This window comes from Mastigoproctus giganteus, chromosome 13 (assembly GCF_048544385.1).
Source record: "Mastigoproctus giganteus isolate SK-2022 chromosome 13, ASM4854438v1, whole genome shotgun sequence".
NCBI classification, from domain to species: domain Eukaryota; kingdom Metazoa; phylum Arthropoda; class Arachnida; order Uropygi; family Thelyphonidae; genus Mastigoproctus; species Mastigoproctus giganteus.
Window position 1 is genome coordinate 21,708,896 of NC_143587.1, and position 13,845 is coordinate 21,722,740.

Below are 13,845 nucleotides of genomic sequence, written 5' to 3' on the forward strand. Positions count from 1 at the left end.
CACATCTAGTACCAGTATGCAAGGGCCCTTTTGTCTAGGGGGCTCGGCCAGGAGTCCCAGAGATGGTAATTTAGGATTCTTAACAATCAGTTCAGCATCCTCTTTTGTGGCTGTTTCTATAATTACTCCTGTATTTCGCGTTTTGCGAATTGACTTGATTTTAGTGTTCTTTAAGTCATCTGTCAAGGAATCCATGATGGTCTTCTTGACCTCCTCACTGGACATACGACCTTCATTGGTAAGGGGTTTAAGTACCACAAAGTTAGGTCTGGGTGATAGCGTTTTCTTCAGTGTAGTCCGTAGGTTGGTACCTGAATTGTTTGTCTCGTAGCTCAGTTCCTGAGATTCGGGAATAAAGTCCGGTGGTGACTTCCTCAGCGTCTGGGCATATGTGGAGTCGCGCTGTCGCATTTGTTTTACTCCACAGTCAGTGTAGGCTTCCAATTTTGCAGTTGCCTTTTCGCTTTCCTGGTGAGTCTGGATAAGCAGCGATTCTAGCTTATTCCATAGGGTGACGATTTCTGCCCTAAGAAGTGTTGTAATTCTGTTAGTTGGCTCTTTGAGCACGTTCTCCAGTGCTACTTTGAGTTGTAGCGATTGTTGGATAACTGTCCCCTCAGGCATGCTGGGGTCAAGGGGGAGGTCAGGTTGTCTCATATCTGTGTACTCGGTTTGGGAGAGGGGGGGTTCCATGATCCCTCTGTTTTGAGATTTTGACCTGGTTTTTCGATCAAATTTGGTACCGATTGATTTTTTGTTCTTAATGGGGGGTTCAGTTTGAGATCCCTCATGTTCTTCGTGTTGCTCTGCTATTTTAGGGTTGTCGGTCACTGGCAGGGTTGTGTTTACAGCCGGTGTCATATCCAGAAAGTTTCTTATTTTGATCTTCAATGAGTGGTGTTTGAGTGCCTAACCCGTCTAGCAGTGAAGAGAGACTGCGCAAACTCAGTAAAGGCTGTGTAGCGCTGCTCGTCCATTATAATCAGGTGCTCACAATGCCGGGGATTATCTTGGAATTTAGTGGCAAACTTTAGCCGGAACGCGCCATATTCATACCAGTTGTACATTATGTGATCCCATTTCTTCAGCCCCGCAGTTACACAGTGGATCATCTTCTATGCCCAGGGATGTTAGCTTCCCTTTAAAGGGTTCGTGGAGTGTCAACAGTAATATGTAATATTTTTATTATTATTATTAATTTTTTGTTTTTTAACTTGCCTATTTGTATATGACAAAGACTTTTTGTCTTCATGCAATCATATATTTTGTATATTACTGTATATTTTGTACATTATTGTATATTTAATCCTGTAAAAGTCTCGGGTCGAGCACGCATGTACTCTTGTTTATTGTACATTGTGTTCCTCGCACCTTAGTCTGTAAATATTCACACCCTTCTGGCACAGAGCCGTCCCGGGGTGACCCAAGGTTTCTTGGGAAATAAACTGATTTTAATAATAATAATAATAATAATAATAATATGTAATATGGAGGCCTGGTGAGTACCAAAGAGGAGGCTTTGGACTGATGAGGTTCGCAGAGGGAATGAACTTTTCGTTTATTAATCCTTTATTGGTGTGTCCAAGTCTCTTGCCAGGTCCTGTACAATTTCAGTGATTCTCTTCCTTTCCCGTTTGGGGTTGTTATCAAGGTTAAGAGTGATGCCTGCTGTTACAGTGGGAATACTCTTCATCAACCGTTGATACAATCCTCTTCTTATTACCTCTAAGTGTAGGGATATATATCCAGCTACCACTTGTAGAGCTGGGGTGCTAACTGTACGGCACACCCTAGTTACGGCAAGGAGCATAGAACGCTGTATGGAGTCTAGTTTACGGCGATTTCGGTCGAGGGAGGCCCTAGTACACCATACTGAGGCTCCATAGCAAACTATTGGGACAAATATGGCATTATAATAAAAAGTACTGAAGGTACAAATAAAAAGTACTGAAGCCTATAACAGCTACAAGATGGTCTGTAATAGAGCCACAGAAAAGGTTCGACAGGCAAAGGCAGTTTATGAGAAATCACTAGCAAACAGAACAAAGAGGGGGGAGGATAAGGAATTCTTCACATATATAAATGCCAAGAAGAGCAGGACAAACCCCAATTCAGGGTTTGTCCTGCTCTTCTAAATGTCCTGGAATTCAGGATCATTTAGATAGAATTGAAAATCATGTTTAACAAATCTGGTTCGCTCTTTTGAAAGGGTCACTCACGAGCTGGATTTAGGGAATAATTTCGACATTGTTTATTTAGATTTCAGCAAAGCTTTTGACTCAGTCCCACATGAGCGGTTACTTTATAAGCTGGAACAGGTTGGAATCACTGGGAAAATCCTTAGATGGATAGCAGGATGGCTTCAGGGCAGAAGGCAGAGGGTTGTGATAAATGTTATTAGTGGAGTCCCTCAAGGTTCAGTATTGGGTCCTTTATTGTTTTCTGTATTTATAAATGATATTGATGATGGTATATCAAGCTTAATGTCCAAGTTTGCAGACGATACGAAGGTTGGCAGGGTTGTCAAGGACACTACTGACACTATGCTGCTGCAACAGGATCTGGAAAGGTTGAGCAGATGGGCTGAGAGGTGGCAAATGAAGTTTAACATTGACAAATGTAAAGTACTACATATGGGAAACAGCAACCCCAGAGCAACGTATCAACTCTGTGGTACTACACTGACAGTGGTAGAGAATGAAAGGGACTTGGGTGTGGTTGTGCAGGCAGATATGAAGTTCTCTGAGCAGTGCAGACGGGCTGCAAGAGTCGCTCATGGTGTATTGTCAATGATATATAGGAATTTTTCTAGCAGGGATAAGGAGGTGATTATTCCCTTGTATAAGGCAATGGTCAGGCCACACCTAGAGTACTGTATACAGGCCTGGAGGCCTCATTTCAAGAAGGATGTAGAGCTGCTGGAACGAGTACAGAGAAGGGCAACAAGATTAGTGAATGGAACAAAGGGGTGCTCTTACGAAGAAAGGCTTAAGTTTTGCGAATTACAGTGTCTGGAGACTAGGCACCAGCGAGGTGATCTGATAGAGGTGTACAAAGCCTTGAATGGTTTGATCATGCTCAATGCTGATGGGATTCTTCCTCTTGCTCAGAATAACCACCTGAGAGGGCATAAATTCAAATTGAGGAACCACAGATGTAGGATAGATGTGCGGAAATTTGCCTTTAGCCAGCGGGTGGTTGGTATGTGGAACAGACTTCCATCCCTTGTCGTGGAAGTTGATAGCCTAAATAAGTTTAAGGCTCAGCTGGACAGGTATTTCGAACGAACAGAGGGGAGAAGTCGAAGTGGTTATTTTTTATTTATTTATTTTACTTTATTTATTTTTTGGCTGATGCTGCATAAGCTTGCTTTCTTGCATCAAATGCCTCTACTAATGCTAATGCTAATGCTAATGCTAATGCTAATGGCTATTCCTCAGATTGGGTTGATGTAAGAAGTGGGGTTCCCCAAGGATCAGTATTAGGACCACTGTTGTTTTTAATTTTCATAAACGACATCGATGAAGGGATAGAGGGCGTGATGTCTAAATTTGGAGATGATGTTAAAATTGGTAGAGTAGTTAATGATCACTGTCAAGCTAAGCTTCTTCAGAGAGACTTAGATAGACTTCAGGAATGGTCAGAAAAATGGCAGCTATGCTTTAATCCAACAAAGTGTAAGGTATATTTAGGCCATTGTAGCCTAGTGGTCAGGCGCGTGGGTGCATAAGTACACGTGCCTTGAGTGACCGGGTTCAAGCCCGTGACTGCTGAATACGGTGTTGTTTCTCGTATTCTGTCTATTTTGTGAACTCCTCTGACCATTTGGTCGTCCCGGAGTATAAACAGAAAATTCATTTATTATAACACCTGGGAAACAGTAATCCCAAAATAACTTATTCACTTGGTGGAGTTCAACTAAACCCAGTACTGGAGGAAAGGGACTTGGGTGTTACGATACGGTCAGACATGAAATTCTCTGAGCATTGTAAACAGGTTGAAAGGAAGGCCCATGGTGTCCTATCGATGATATATCGAACTTTTGCAAGTAGAGATAGGGACGTGATAATTCCATTACATAAGGCTTTTGTTAGACCACACTTGGAATACTGTGTACAAGTATGGAGACTGCACCTAAAGAAAGACATTGAGCTTCTTGAAAGGGTGAAAAGACGGGTAACTCGCCTGGTAAGATCGGCAAAAGGGCGTCCTTATGAAGAAAGACTTCGAATATGTGGGTTGCAGAGAGTTTGGAAACTAGACACCTTGGAGGAGATTTGATTGAGATGTTTAAGGCTCTGAGAGGTATCAGTAAAATGAATGAGGACGAAATTTTCAAGATTATAAAGGATGCTAGAACTAGGGGACATAAATTCAAGTTACGGGGAGAAATGTTTAGATTGGACTGCAGGAAGTTTTACTTTAGCCAGCGAGTTATAAATTACTGGAATAAGTTGCCTACATGTGTGGTAGAGGCTGAGAGTTTGGGGAAATTCAAAGGTCATCTGGATAGTACCTTCGGGTGAGGGAAACGCATAGGATGATAGGTTAATTTCCTTTTCTTTTATTAATTATTATTATTTATTTATTTTTTTATCATTGTTTTATTCGGGTTTTTTTTTTTTTTTTGGCTGGTGCAGCATAAGCCATAGGCTTTCTTGCGCCATGCAGCCATTACTAATACTAATGCTAATACTAATTATAGATGAGGGCCAGAGCCCGGCGCTTAAGGCCCCAGTCTGCACGGCTTATACGGATGATCATGGCCGAGTATTTTTTTTTTTTATTTTCTCTGACATATATTTCCTGTGAGGATGGAAATTTAGCTTCATATCTAAGACGATTCCTAAATACTTGATTTCTGGGTATAATCTTATGGAGGTGTTGTCAATTTTGATAACCGGTGGTCTTCGTAGTTGGAGCGTTCCCTTGAGCAATATATAGATTTTGTTTTCTCTCCCGAGATCTTTAGTTGCCCCACTTGAACATCATTGCCAACCAGGTACATCTCTTCATGCTACCAGTTTATCGATCTGGTAACGTCTACTTCCGGCAGCCTGATGATCGCATGTCGCAAGGCACGGATTCGAGAATAGTTCTCAGTGTGCCAGAGAAAGAATCCTATGAGCACCGTCCAATTAGAAGCAATTACGGGACGAGATCGAGTCTGTATAGGCATCGCACCGAGTCATTTTCTCATTGCAGTGATTTTTGATGAGTTTACATTCAGGAGAATACGGGTAAAATATTTGCCGATGAAGTGGTAATGATTGGTCAATCAAGAGAGGAAGTGAATGGAAGACTAGAGGAAAGTATTGCAATGAAATGAACTGAGGATTAGTAGAACAAAAACAGAATATCTGGAATGTAATTCTGAATATGGGAATAGAAAGGAAAATATAGTAAATAAGGTTAAAAGAGCAGGAGGTAAAGCAAAGGAACTTATTTAAATATCTAAGATCAGAAACGCAAAAGGGCAAGGACATGGAGATTTTTATGAGGATGTGCCCAACGGAATTTTTTGTTGATGACTTTAGTGAAGACAGGCAAGCGGCGTGTTATGTGACTGATGAAGGTAACATTGTTTTTAACTCCGGAAACTCGGGTTTTTCATCCAGTAAATAGCAAATTGACTATAGCAATTTACAGACATTTTATATACGGCATAATATGGCTTAAGTGGCTGATGCGCCTAAAACTCTACAACAAACAAGTCTGTTGTTTTTTCCCAAAAAGAACTGCAGATCTATATGTATATCCAAGGCTTTTATTATAGACGTCGTTGTCCTATCTATACAAGCAACTTTTATTTCCTATTTGTTGACTACGAAGACATAAACTGAACTCGATCGTAAGAAAACGTTGTAAAAAGAATGGAAATGATACAAGACTTTTGCTCTTTCCGTCTTCGAGATAACGCTTAGAATTGTAAATACTTCAGATTGATTCCAGCCAGACGGTCACTTCATGAATCTCTGTTTTTATATAAGATCATATTCCACTAGATTCTTTGTCCCTTCTGCTACACTAAACTTTTTAGTACTTCGTTTCAAAACGAACCACGTCAAAACATTTTTTATCCTTTGAACTAGATCGAATTATCCATAGTCTGGTCTTCTTTACGACACGAGAAATTTATTAACCAATAAGAGATTGATTTTTTAAGGAAATCACGTTAAAAACAGATAACTGATCTGAAGTTTACGATTGTATAATTCATATAATTTTTAAAAGACCGTTTTGATATGGATATATTTGCTGAGATTATTAGATTTTCTGTGCTTACTTCTATCCAAAAAATCTAAACTATTATTTTTAGGCCACCCGAATTATTAAATTCATCTGCCGTTCTATGTGTCTTATGTCTCTTAATTGCGTGTGTTCTGTGGTCGATTTGTCTGTTTTGCTGGACGAAAAATCACAGTTTCTGGGGGATGGGGAACCTTGCTATCTATGGCTGAGACCGACTAACTCAGCTACGGAGTGAAAAACGCCCTCGCGTCGACGGGATTCGAACCCGGTCCATTTTCCAACCGGTGTGGGAAGGACGGTGACGATACCACTGTGCGAACCGCGCAGGATTGCTTACTTCTATCACGAGAACTTTCATTATTTTGTTTTCTTTCTAGTTCACTTTTCCTAATTTATATAATAATTTTTTCTGTCTGAATTTTGTCTCGCGAATACAAAAGTATCCGCGAGAGGTCAGGGTTGTAGGCTGGGTGTTGCAGCACTTTCACAGAGCTATGTGAGATTTCACGTTGTCATAAAGCAACACTATATCAGATATTAAGCTTCCCAGCTGCTCATTTTGGTGTCCTATCGATGATTATGACCTCCCTGTACAGACAGGGAGGCATAATCCCACATATAAGGCAATTGTAGAACCACATTTGGAATACTGTGTTCAAGTATGGAGACCTCATCTGAAAAAAAGACATTGAGCTTCTAGAAAGGGTCCAAAGACGAGCAACTCGAATGGTGAGATCGGAAGAAAGATGACTGTATGAACAAAGACTCCGATTAAGTGGGCTACAGAGCTGGGCAACCAGGCACCTCAGAGGCGATCTGATTGAGGTTTATAAGGCTATGAGAGGGATTTGTAAAATGAATGAAGGTGGAATTCTCACTGTTATAAAGAATTCCAGAACTAGGCGTCATAAATTCAAACTACAGGGCTTGGGGTTTAGTTAGATTCTAGGAAGTTTTCTTTTAGCGAGCGAGTCGCTGAATGCTGAAACAAATTGCCCTCGCAGGTAATTGAGACTGACAGTTTGAATAAATTCAATGGTAACTGGATGAGGAAAGACGCTTCTAATTTCCATTTTCTTATCTACATGTTTTTTTTTTTTTTTTGCCAGTGCAGCAAAAGCCTGTGGCTTCCTTGCACTATATGGCTAATACAATGTACTACACTGGTGCGCAAAATTTAAGGACCAGTCAGGTTTTCACCTGTAGCGTCTCATATGAGTAGCCTGGATATGGGAAAAGCATTCCAAAGGAACCTTGTGAGGTACAGAAATGATGAAGAAAACAACACCGACACAACAACGGAAACAAAACGGTACAGAGGGACTTTATTCAAAAATGGCAACATAGCACTGGCTGCCATGATACAGATGCATCACTGCTAAATATGGAACAAAGGGAAGAGGTTGTCCTCAGTAGGAGATATGGCCACCCCCAATGTCGATGCAGGCTTTGCACCGCCCGTCCATACTTAGAACAATGTTGTTGATAAGTTCTTGCTGTAACATCGTCCATTCCTTGTCAGCGCCATATTCAGCTGGTGAACATTTTCTGGTGGGTGTGAACGTGCCGCTAGGCGTCTTCCCAGAGTGTCCCATATCTGTTCGATGGGATTTAGATCGCGGAACGGGCAGGCCAATCCATACGAACAATATCCTCACTTTCCAAAAGCATATCAATAGCTGCAGTGCGATGGGGTGTGGCGTTATCATCCATAAACACGAACTCGGATCCAATGGCACCTCGGAACAGACGCACATGGGGAAGGATTACCTCAGTACAGCAGCGTGCACCGGTTACAGTACCGCCTTCCAGTATCTGGAGTTCTGTACGTCCATCCAAGATAACGCCTCCCCAGACGAGAACACCTCGACAGCCATATGGATCCCTTTCAGTGATGTTTTCGGGGTGATACTGTGTGCCAACCTCTCGCCAGATTAGCTGACGTCCAGAATCTATGCTGAGACGGAATCTACTCTCATCAGTAAAGAGTATCTTAAGTAAAGATTTTGTGGTTGTAACCTTTAGAAACAGTGTTGGTTCTTAAGTTTTGCACACCAGTGAATTGCTATTGTTATAATTTTTTTTTTTTTTTTTTTGCCCACCATAACTGTTCTATGGCTATAGCGATGGACATTGACTGCAACAACTTGGAACAACCAGGCTATCAGAAGCTGTTCACCCCCTGCACTCAAAAATTGCATCGCCGCGCACTGAGAACATTTTGACGTATCCATTTTGTTTGCAGCACGCAAACATAATGTATACTGATAGTTATTTTAATATACAAGTTGTATAAAGTTTATGATATTAACGCAATGCATTTAGTACTAACAAAAAAAGGAAAACTTCATTGCGACAGACAACAAAACTGGAATTTTTCTTTAACCAGGACAATATATTATCTCAAGTGGGCATTGGTATTACCTAATTATCCTTAGTTAATCCTAAATTACCCATAGATAATACCAATATGGAACTGAGACCAAAAATAATTGTCTAAATAATCTTTAATTTAGATAATAACAATACCAATGTTTCTTCCACTAGACCGAAGGAGTAGATATCCCTAAGAACTGACCACCGATCAATGCGGTTATCAGCTTTAAAGATCTACTCACACATTTCTCCAAATAAGCAACAAACAAACAAACAAACAAAAACCTCACTACGTGGGAACTCCTTTTTTCTAATCTCGTCGAGTGATCAAGAAGTTTACGACTACTCAACTTAAGTGACATTTAAAAATTATAGGAACTCATGTTTTATTCCAATTTTGCAGTTGGAGTAAATGGCTTGAAAGAACTAAAAGCATTTTTGCCTTGCAGGTCTGCGCTAATCTTTTTGTTTGTCTTCGTCTAACAAGGCAATCTACGTGAGCCAATCTTTCCTTATTTTCGCATTTCATCTTTGTAAATTGTAGCTCAAGTAATCAGAAGATTCTCTGAAACTTAAGACATCTAAATCTTTTTATTCGGTACATGCTGTAATGCTTCGTTCTAAGTTATTATCATATGGAGTGTTGTCACCTTTACTTGACTGTATAATTCGGGATTTATTCGAAGGGGACTTATCCTTCTCTGTTTTCATCTTGAGCAGTGCCTCCATGCTCTCATCTAAGCCCCCCCCCCATCATATGCTTTAATGGCCTTGAAACAACGCTCCGTGACAAATGACTAGTGTTCGCTTTAATATATGAAGAGCCAGTATAACTGTTATACTAACTCCTCATAGCCTTATTGTCCCGTCCTTTATTCTAAACAACCTGACTGAAAAGAATGTCTCTCTATCTCAACATTTGAAATAATGAAAATAACTTACAATTTACGATCGAAGCATGCAGTATATATTACGTGTTACGAAATGTAAACCAATCTCAAACAGTGAATGGGGCAAAAAAAGACATTTTTGTCACTGTGACGTATCAAACAATTGTGAAGCACTGATTAGTTAAAAACACTGATGCATCGGCCGGGAATCGAACGCGGACCACCCGCGTGGCAGGCGAGTATTCTACCACTGAACCACCGATGCTGTTTAGCTAGTGTTTTTATATACATCTTTAACTGGAGCTGAAATATATTTTATAGGCCACTGCATATTCCTTTACACCTCAATACCCCCGAATAATAGTGTTCATAGTGGCTCCATCTTGCGTGCATATTCCGCATTTTCCCCTTATAAAACTACTACTGATTAATATAGTTATCGATATCCTTAGACCTCTTGCGGTCTGACAGAGGGTTTTACAATCCTTCTTTATCCCACTCTTAACTACCCAACCCTTCGACAGTGGCTAAACCCATCATTCCTTTCTATTCCCCGTAGCAGGACGGGCTTCCTGTTCCAGATGGTTTCTACTGTCACCCGTTTCCAACGCGCGCACCTTTTCTACACCCCCTCTTTTTCTCTTCCCACTTTTGTCTATCTTCCCCTATTTCTTTTCCAATAAAATTTTTATTTATTTTATTATTTTTTTGAGGGGCTCTCCCTGGATGCCTAGACTACCACGGGGTTTGCCCCGCTAGAGCTATTTTCTCCTATGGTCGTGGTTGTTACTATGACTGACAGAGGTATGACATGTATGGTATGACAGAGGTACCATGTCCAAAAAATGTAAATATAGTTTAATTTAACATAAACTAAATACAGTACAGCATAAATATACTTTGTTTTATTAATCTCTTATTAATATGAGTACCCATCTGACGATGGTTCCAATTAATTAATTAACATTTATTAATGTTAATTAATAAATGTTAATAAAAATGATGACCGCAAATATCTTTAAATTAACTTTTTCCTTCTTGCTTTGATAATACTAGTCAACACGATTTTTACTCCAAGAACTTAAATGCTGTTTTTAACCAATTTTTATGCATAGATTTCGAAAATCACCATGATAGTTTCATATCACGTCACAGTTATTAAATATAGATGGCGTTACGTTTTACCCCAATTTCGCATAATCTAGCCAGTAATGTATGACATACTGATTTATTTTAAGAGATATCACCTAATTCTCTTAATTTTAGCAATCGATTCTGGCCTCGATTTTCTTGTAGTAAACATAATCCGACTTCTACCTATGGTTCTTAGGTTCAAATTTCCCCATCAAAATCCTCACCAAAAACTTAGCGTTTTTGGTGAGGATTTTTGTAGGAAGTGCCAAGGTTTTCCAAGTATTAACTGATCGTGACTTGTTCTCAGGGCTGTAAATCTATCCTCCAAACATAAACAGCCCCTCGAGGGTAGGAGAGTATGGCCCGCAGCCCTTGAGGAAAAGTTTTCGAAATATTTTGCTGTTGAGGACAGTATGCGATTTTGGAAAGATATTATTGGACTTCTGAAAGAACAAGGTGTCGTGCATAAGTCAGATGAATGGAGTTTATTCATAGGTCCCTCAAAATTAAGTTTAAAAGCAGTTTTGCTTCATAATGGCAACGAATTTCCATCAGTTCCTGTGTTTAATTCAGTTGGACTTAAAGAAAGTCATGAAAGCATGTTTGGAACATATGCAGTGATCTTAAGGTTATTAGTCTGCAGGAGGTTTCACAAAATATTGTTTTTTGTGTTTGTGGCACAGCCGTGCGACAGAAGAACATTGTGTTGTGCAACATTGGGACAAACGGGACGAGTTCATACCAGGACATAGTGTTTTGTGGAAGGAGTCACCAGTGGTTTCCCACACCTGCACCGTATGTACTGGATTATGGGGACTTACCTTAAACCATTTAATACTACCACTGTAAAATTTGCACAAATTAATGCCCAAAGAGCTAAAGCAGTTGCAGTGCAGTTGAGGAAAAAGGCGGATGAGGAGAACCTAGATATCCTCTTTCTTCAAGAGCAATATTCGCACAGTAAAGCAGTCAGAGGTATCCGCTGACTTATAAGATCGTTCAAGTGGACGGGGAGACCCCATGGGCGGCTATTCTGGTCAGGAACCCTGGTCTCACTGTCACAAAAATACCACATTACTGCCTTTCCTGGGCAGCCTGTGTTCAAATCATCACCCCTTTGGGGGTTACAACATAAACATGTACCTTACACTTTTTAAAATCTCTGGCCTTCACAGTGTTCTGTGTTTCACAAACAGAGTACACAACACGGAGATGGGGGAAACCCCTTGCGCCGTTAGACAATGAACACTTTACACTTTACACTTTACCCCTTTGGGGGTGATGATTTGAACACAGGCTAGTTAGGAAAGACTAGTTAGACACAGAATATTTAGGAAAGACTAGTTAGACACAGAATAGTTAGGAAAGACTAGTTAGACACAGAATAGTTAGGAAAGACTGGGATCAAATCATCACCCCCAAAGGGGTGATGATTTGATCCCAGTCTTTCCTAACTATTCCCCCCCCTAGCCTTCAGTCTCCTCCCCTCTCTATCTATATGCCAGCGCAAGACCCACACCAAAATTCTAGCTTCTTTAAATTATTTCGCCCTCTCCTCGGCCATTAAATTTTCAAATGCAACCCCTTCAAACCGGGAAACATGTATGTGATCAACATACAACGTGAAAAATGTTTTTTTTTTTTATTTTATTTTTTTTTTAAGGTCCTAGCCACTGAAATCTCAGGAAATTAGGTGGCAGGACCTGCCAGAGTAAATTAATTATAATACTGGTGTACCTGGTCTGCCTCCACGGGGCGAAAGTGGGGCAACGTTGGGCCTCACTAGGGGTCCAGCGGCTAAATGACCAGATGAACAACGGTACACGACACTACATATGAACAATATCCATACAATTTTAAATCTCTGGCATTTCCAGCAAACTGGCACACCCGTCACAATGTAAACAACGCGGAGATGGGGGAAACCACTGGTGCCGTATGACCCTAAATACACTTTACACACACTTTACCCCTTTGGGGGAATTTTATGCAATTTCCCTATGCTCTCGGCCGGGGGAAGACATTCTCCTGATTATTAGATACTTATAAAGCATCTCGCTGGAATTTCCAAATGCGGAAATAATCGTTGCCGCAGACGTAAATTGCAGGTCGCCAGCGTGGTTCAGTGAAATTCAAGATAGACGAGGCACAAACAACGGACAAAGACTGGAAGAATATCTCTCAAACAGTTGTTTCTCAATTCTCAACCAACCAAATAACCTACCGACCTTCTCTAGTACAATGTGGGAAGCCACAATTGATATCACCCTAGCCACACAAGATCCGTTGCACGAAACCTTTCATCCTGGACAGTAAGAGAAAGCTGGACCACCTGGGACCACCTTGTAATACTTTCCAACTACATCGATCAGTAAGCCGACAACTAATTATAAGGCAAACTCTCCATAGGTTTGCAATTGACAAGGAAAACTGGCAGCAATTTAAGGATTTACTGATCATGGGCGCTGCTCTCTCAGCACAGTTGGACTGGACCCGGACCAGCACCAAAAGGCGATTGTAAGCTTAGTCACTGAAACCTCAAATAACTCTATTAAAAGGAAGAAACCTTCTCTTGGAGCCGTACCCTGGTGGTGCCCACAGCTGCAACAACTGCGACGGGGGATTTACACCCGATGGAAAAATTTTCAACGTGCAAGACGGACATGGCCGGAAGCGGAAGTAGAGTATCTCAAGCAGCAGTACTGAACGGCAAGAAATGAACACACAGCCCTGATTAAACAAAGGAAGAAGAGCTCCTGGCCGCACCTAGTCTCTACAGTTGGAAATCCTGCTCCATGGGCAGTGGTTTACAGAGTGATCACAAACTCCCCAGGGTAGAAGTCATCCCAACCACCAAGACGCCACAAGGCACATATACAAAAACATGGTCCGAATCTAAAAATAACATCCTTGACGCCATGTTCCTTCAACACACGCCACCAAACACCCCAGAGCAAATACTACTATGTGAGGAAAACAACACATACACCACAACCCAAGTGGAAGACCGCTTCACCAAGGAAGAACTAGACACCGCTGCAGCAAAAAATGAGATCTTAAACCTCTTCAACCATTGCCGTGAAGCAGGCCATTTCCCAGCAGTATGGAGATCTGCAAAATTAAAACTTATTCTCAAGAATCCGACAAAACCCCAAGACCTGGTAAGGGGAATGAAGGGATCCTCTTACTGAGA

At 40.9% G+C, this 13,845-nt stretch overlaps 1 protein-coding gene and 1 non-coding gene across 2 annotated transcripts in view; one reads left to right on the forward strand and one right to left on the reverse strand.

Moving 5' to 3' along the window:
* The window catches only part of LOC150075848 (mitogen-activated protein kinase kinase kinase 13-A-like), a 276,690-nt gene that overhangs the window by 20,240 nt on the left and 242,605 nt on the right, over positions 1–13,845 (forward strand). The window lies entirely within an intron of this gene.
* TRNAG-GCC (transfer RNA glycine (anticodon GCC)) lies at positions 9,713–9,783 on the reverse strand. The gene has a single exon. It is a non-coding gene; the product is annotated as a tRNA-Gly (tRNA).